General features: G+C 51.9%; 1 long non-coding RNA gene across 1 annotated transcript; it reads left to right on the forward strand.

Moving 5' to 3' along the window:
- The first annotated feature begins 1,773 nt into the window (after positions 1–1,773).
- LOC141579165 (uncharacterized) lies at positions 1,774–6,099 on the forward strand. Its single transcript, XR_012510336.1, has 4 exons — positions 1,774–3,084; positions 3,198–3,266; positions 4,188–4,254; positions 4,345–6,099. It is a non-coding gene; the product is annotated as an uncharacterized LOC141579165 (long non-coding RNA).
- Positions 6,100–6,690: the final 591 nt, after the last annotated feature.

Raw genomic sequence — 6,690 nt, forward strand, 5'->3', positions numbered from 1 at the left:
TCATAGGCAAGCCCAGTTTTCGCTTTAATAGATAAGTGCCAAACAGTTTTCTAAAGTGATTGTACCAGTTTACACTCCCACTAACAATGCAGGAAAGTTCCAGCAGTGCCACGTCCTCGCCAACCTTTTAATTCTAGCCATCTTAGTGGCTATAAAATGCTACCTCACTGGGGCTTCAGTCTGTGTTCCCCTAATGACTAATGATGCTGTGTGTCTTTTCATAGGCTTGCGGGTTATCTGGATATCCTTTTTTTGTGCAATGCCTGTTCACGTCTTTTGACTACTGTTGATGAAAGCTGTTTGGCCTATTAGTGTTGATTTATAGGAGCTCTGTATGTGTACTGAATATGAACTTTGGTCAGGCATATGCCTTGTGAATATCTTTGCAGTTTATGACTTCACATATTTACTTTGTGAATTTTATTTTTATTTTTCCTTCCAGTTTTATTGAGCTATAAGTGACATACAGCCCTGTATAAGTTTAAGGTGTACAGCCTAAGGATTTGACTTCCATACACCATGAGATGATTTCCAGAATAAGTTTAGTGAATACCCATCATCTCTTAGAGATATGGCTTCACTTCTTTATTTCATTTTCTTAATGATGTCTTTTGATGAACAGAAGTTGCTAATGCTGATGAAGTCTAAGTTATCCATCTTTCTCTTATGTATAATGCCCTCTGTAAGAAATCTTTGGGAAGCCTAGGTTTTGTGCTGGTAAGGATCATGCAGCTTTTATCCTGAACTTCCAGTGCGGGATTCAGGCAGCTATGACTCACCCAGCCCCGTCTGTGAAGTCAGCAGTTGATTTGTTTGTCTACCCGCTCACTCACCCACCCCCACCCACCCATCTATCCACCCATTGATCTATCCTGTATTTATTGCCATCACCATGAGCTGAGTGACAGCAGGTAGTAAGAAACCGGGATGGTGGCAGAGTTACTGAGATGAACAAGACCCCCAAGGAGCTTATGAACTGGTGGGAAAAATACAACCTAAGTGAAATCCTTGACAGATGTCTATTTATCCTCATGCTGCCCTGAAAGCTGTAGCTTTCATTCGTCCCTCTCTGAAACTTCCATTTATTTGTCTTTGTTCTGTGACACTTCTTCCCATATTTGTAGACAGTCCTGTTCTCATTAGTGTAAGCTGCAAATAACAAAGGTGATTCTCACCTCCCTCATTTTAGATACTTGGCCTTTATTGATATGGCCTGAGGTGGTCAGCAGCCCTGGCCCATCGTTGGCTTAAATCCTGCTTGTGACCAGTCTGTACTCAGAGAAGTGTCCTCCTATTGGAGGTAGGGGGTGGTGATGCAACTTTCCCAGGGCTGATGGGCCAACCGTGGATTTTTGAAGGCTGACCCTGTAGGACCAGCAGGTGGTCAAACCTGGCAGCAGAGAGGTGGGCAGTGGGCCTGAGTAGCAGTTTCAATAGTCTGGTGGAGCTGGCCAAGAGGGAAACGAGGGCTGGTGGTGGGGGTACCAGCTACTGTGCCAAAGGGTGGCCTCCTTCCTGGCTGCAGGGGATGGACTCCAGCTCTACATTGCTGGTCTCAGGTCAAGCTGGGGCCTGGGGCTTGAGGTGGAGCCTGGGGAGGGGCCAGCGGTGGGAAGGGTAGAGGATTTGCACCCATCCTGGTGGACCCTCATTTAGCCTCTAGCCACCGACTTGGCAAACACACCTCCCCAGCCTGAGCCTCTGCCCACCTGCCTCCCTCCCTGACCTCTTTCTGGGGCAGTGGTTCAAAACTAACAAAAACAATGACGAGCCTGCCGGCCCTGACCCCAGCCAGCCAGGGCCTGGTCACTCCTCTGTGATCTGACCGCCCAGAAGCCCTGCAGGCCTGGCTGCCATCCTTCCTGCACAGCACCTGCCCTCCCAGAGACACTGGCCCTTTGTTGGAGGAGATGGCTTGTGGGGACAGCCCTGGGGAGGGGCTCGGCTGAGCAGGCCAGGCTGGCGCCAGGCGGGACTGGGGGGCCTCAGCAAACAAGGCCTCCTACAAAGTTGCTTGTGGGGCAAGGGCAGGGGCAGGGCCAGCCAGTAAGCAGCAGTCTGACCGACCAGCCGCAGTGCCTGATGGGACTGGCAGCGCTGACATTCACAATGCGCATGCCACTAAGGAGTGATGTACTTTTCTTTACAGTTCCTACCACTTGCTTCTACGCTTCAAAACCTCTGACCATTTTGGAACCAGTAACCATGTGCTAGGATTCTCATCTGGTTGTTACGATTTCATGTTGCATGTCCCTCAAAGAACCTGCCAGTCAAGGAATTTGAGGTTGTGCTCTGCTCTTTTTTCGCTCTCCCAAGTTGCCTCCACCTTTGGGGACTGACTTACAGAGTCTCAGAATGGAAAGGAGCCTCACAGTTTACCTGGTCCCATCACTCATCCTGTGGCATCTCTCCAGTCATGGGGAATTCACTACTTCAAAGTGTCGTTTTGTGATATCACTGACTGATAGAACGCTTTCTTGTCTGAATAAGCCCAAACCTGGGTCCCGCTGGTCCAGCGTGAGTCCTGGGGAGCCCCACAGTGTCCTCTGCCCGTGAGAGTCGTCATCACTCTGGAGATGGCCTCCCGTCCACCCCTCCTCTAGTGAATAGCCTTTCTAGAGCTGCCCCTTTGATGCCCAGAGTTCCCTGCTCCCTTCCCGGCTGCACCTTCTGCTGAATTTGCCGCCTGTGCACACGCAGCTGCGGCCGACGCCGTGACCTCCCCGTGTGCTCAGGCCAGCCCAGCACCAGGGCCCGAGGTGCTGACACGCTGTCATAGGAACACAGCATGCAAGTCGATCAATTTTCTGAGCCTCTGCTCATCTAACAAATGAGATCTCTGTTACATAATTTGAGGCCTCTCCCAGCCTGACCTGCACCTGCTGACCTTCTGTGCTAAAATTCAACGACAGTGGAGATTAGTTCTGGGATTAGGTTGAGCAGGGCCAAAAGCCGGCTGCTCGGCCACTTAACTTAACAAGGGGGAAGGCCCTGTAACCTCAGACAGCTCACATAACCTCTGCCAGGCTCAGAGACCTCATTTTTAAAGAGCAGTGAACACTAGCACCTATTCTTAAGGACCTTGTGAGTATTGAGAAATAATGTAAATTCTTACCATGTGCAGTTTATTAAATGTGCAAGAAATGACAACTATTCTTATCTCTAGTGCTTCTTTTCTTTTCTTTTTTTTTTTCTAGTGCTTATTTTCATTGGAATAAAAACCCAACGCTTGCCATCAGTGGTGGGCAATCTCGATTATGTAGAGGGTAAGTAATGTTGATTCAAAGGGGATTTATTCAAATGGAGAAGGGAGAGGTATCGATATGACTAAGTAGAGACTGAGGGTCGAGCTAAGAGAATCAAGAAAATTACACAGGTCAACAGGAGAAAAAAGGGAAAGGGGACTGCAGAATTGCAGGCTCTCTGCCTCCCTGCAGTCGCAGGGCAGAGAGCCCGGAGCTCAGATGACATCTGCCCAAACAGCGTCTTAATCGTGGCAAAGACTCAAGTCCCACTTTTAGGGAACCTGGCAGGGAGGATGCCAGTCAGGGCTGGTCCACATAGGTGGGGGGAGGCGTGCACAAAGGTTCACCTGAGCTTGCTTGGGAGGCTCTTGGGTCCTGCCGGTGGCTCTTTTCCTATTGACTCTGGGCAGGGAATACGTGAATAAACTCAGTGCTGTGTGTTTATGTGTTACTCACTTGTGCTAGTGGACACCATTCCTGCAGGGCTGGAAGCCAGTGGTGGCATCTCTAGGGCAAGAAGGCACAGCGAGTGGGGGAACAGTGCAAGCTTTGGAGTCACCCAGACCTGGGGTCAAATCCTGCTCAGCCACCTGTTATCTGTGTGGCCTTGTGCAAGTCACTGGCTCCCTCTCAGGCTTGAAGCTGTCATCACCGCATGGGGACGGAAGTCTCTCCCTTGCAGAGTTATCACAAGGACTAGTCACCAGGCATGGTGTCCGGCTAGCTGGAATGAAGGCTGGGGGTGGGGGTGGTATCTGGCATAGTCTACCTACGAGGTACCACTTGGCGCCCACCCACTCCTGAAGGAAGACACACAGCCGGGGGGGGACTGGGAAGAATTCACGCTGCTGCTTGACACTAGTGTGCCCTTGGAGAAACCACCTGCCCTCTCTGGGCACCCATTCCTTAGTTCGTATGACAGGGGTAACCTCTGTTTTGCAGGGTCCTCCTGATGATTGGGGCGATGTCTAGGAAGTGCTTAGTGCAGAGCCCAGCATGGAGTCAGTAAGTGAGTAAGGGACGTTGGGATGCCAAGGCCAAAACCCACCTCAGGCCCTCTCACTGAGGGCTTCCTGCCAGCTCCCTCTCTCTCTCTCAGGCTTCAAGTATTCACCTTCAGAGGAATGAGACAAAAATAGCAGCCCAGTCCACGTCTCCACCAACACACATCAGGCCTGTCTCTCAGGGCCGCTTGTCCCCGACTGTCCCCACTCTTTGCCAAGAGTGGCTGGTGACGCAAGCCTGCTGAGATGGCAGGTCAGTGCTGGGCTGTGTTTGGAGCAAGGGGATCGGAGCTGGGCTTTAAAGGGCCCTGGAGGGGCGCAGGGTGCTATGGGTAGTATCTGCTAGTTGCCTTTACTGCGTAGCGCATGACCCAACACTGAGGGGCTTAAAGCAACAAGCATTTATTATCTCAGGGCTTCTTGGGGGCAGGTGTCCAGGCGTGGTTTAGCCAGGTCGCCTGGCTCGAGGTCTCTCAGGAGGTTGCAGTAAGGTGCCAGCCGGGGCGGCAGTCACCCAAGGCTCTCCCAGACCTGCAGGATCCACTTCCAAGCTCATTCACATGACTGTTGGCCGGCTGCAGAGGAGCCACATCCAGACCCCTCCCGGAGTTGCTAGGGGCCTCCGCAGGCTGCCTGAGTGTGTTAACAGGGCAGCGGTGAGGAGAGGGGGAGAGAGGGAGAGAGCAAGCCCGAGGCAGAAACCACAGTCTCTTTGTCACCTAACCTTGGAAGCGGCATCCCGTCACTGTTCCATATTCTGCTCACTGGGAGGGAGTCAGCAGGCCCAGCCCACAGCCAAGGCAAAGAGATGATGCCAGGCCGTGACTACCAGAGCGTCACTGGGGTCCGTCTTCGAGACCGCCTGCCTCGGTGGGGCTGGGCGTGGGGAAGGGCACCATCATAACCATTGTACAGAGTGGAGAGAGCCCACACCCAAGGCCCCTGGCTCAAGGGCTGGCTCGTCTGTGCGGCCTTGGGCTGCCTACCACTTCCCTACTTAGACCCCGGGCCTCCTCCTCTATCAAGTGAGATAGGCTGTTCTGTGAATCAAAAGACGCGGTGGCTGTGAAGATCCTTAAAGAAGCCTCCAAACACTACACACGAGTTGGTGTGAGGATGGCACTATTATATAATTAAAGGGAGTCTTGGGTGAACAGCAGTAAAAATCCACAAGCAGAGGTGCACCTTAGGGTGCAGATCATTCACTCAAAATCACCCTCCTTCCCACCCTGACTCTGTCTCCTCAGCTGGCCTGGGCTAGGTGATGTGCATTCATTCATTCATTTCATACATTCACAGAGGCCTTCATGTTCAAGGCCCTTCACCGTGGCATTTTCCTTAATGTGAATAATTCTGTGACACAGACATTATTAAACCCTCTTTATAGATGAGGAAACTGAGACTCAAAGAAGCCCCAAACGGCCTCCCTGAGCTCACACAGCTGCACGTGTTGTGGTCCAAGGTTTTTTCCTCCTTGGTCAGACCACACTGAGCCTTCTCCCAGAAAAGCCTCGCCTCTAAGGCATGTCACCTGGCCTCACTGGTGTGCAGCACCATTATCTGAAATTGTCTTTCTTTTCTTTCTTTCCTTTTTAAAAAAAAAAAATTTTGTTCTCTCTCTTGCCCATGAGAACGTGTTTACTTTTTTGTCTAATGACCACCATATTCCTAACACCTGGAAAAGTGTCAGGTACCAGTAAGGGCACAGCTAACAGCTGTAGAATGAATGAATCGATGGATGGTGGGGGGAGGGTATAGCTCAAATGGGAGAGCACATGCTTAGCATTCACAAGGTCCTAGGTTCAATCCCCAGTACCTCCTCTAAAAATAAATAAATAAACCTAACTACCTATCCGTCTCCGCCCCCTCCCGCCCCCCCCCCCCAAATAAAACAAAAAACGGATGAGTGAATGTCAACCAGGGCTGGCCCTTGTTGACAGTCACTGTTCCCCCAGAGCCTGCCTCCACCATCCTTCCAAACTCCTATGATGGCAGCTTCTCAGGAAGACTTCCTCAGCCCCCAGGGCCACCCAGACTGCAGTGAACGGCAGGTGCACTCAGAAGCGAGCTTCCTCTGCTCCACTCTGTGTCCAGGTAGCTGGGGCTGGGGGTAGAGGTGAGCCGTGCCCTGCCCTGCCCTGCTGGCTGCTCTCCTGAGGCCCACAGCATCCTGGATTGCACGGGTGACACCTAACTTGAGACCAGACCCACCCCTGGTTCCTGGAAGCAGCAGAGGGAGGCTGATGTGTTCGTACTGACTCTGTGAAGCCTGGGAATGCGGGGGAAACCCCCAGAGAGCAGCGATCACAGAGGCCTATTAGCAGGGTCTGGCTCCTTTTCTGAGCTCTCACCTAGGAACACCTCTACCAGGCTTCCTGTCAGCTGCCCACCACAGATGCTCTCCTGGAGCCCAGTCCCCTAGATGGAACCAAAAGAGATGA

The sequence above is a fragment of the Camelus bactrianus genome, chromosome 11, assembly GCF_048773025.1.
Source record: "Camelus bactrianus isolate YW-2024 breed Bactrian camel chromosome 11, ASM4877302v1, whole genome shotgun sequence".
Classification (NCBI taxonomy): domain Eukaryota; kingdom Metazoa; phylum Chordata; class Mammalia; order Artiodactyla; family Camelidae; genus Camelus; species Camelus bactrianus.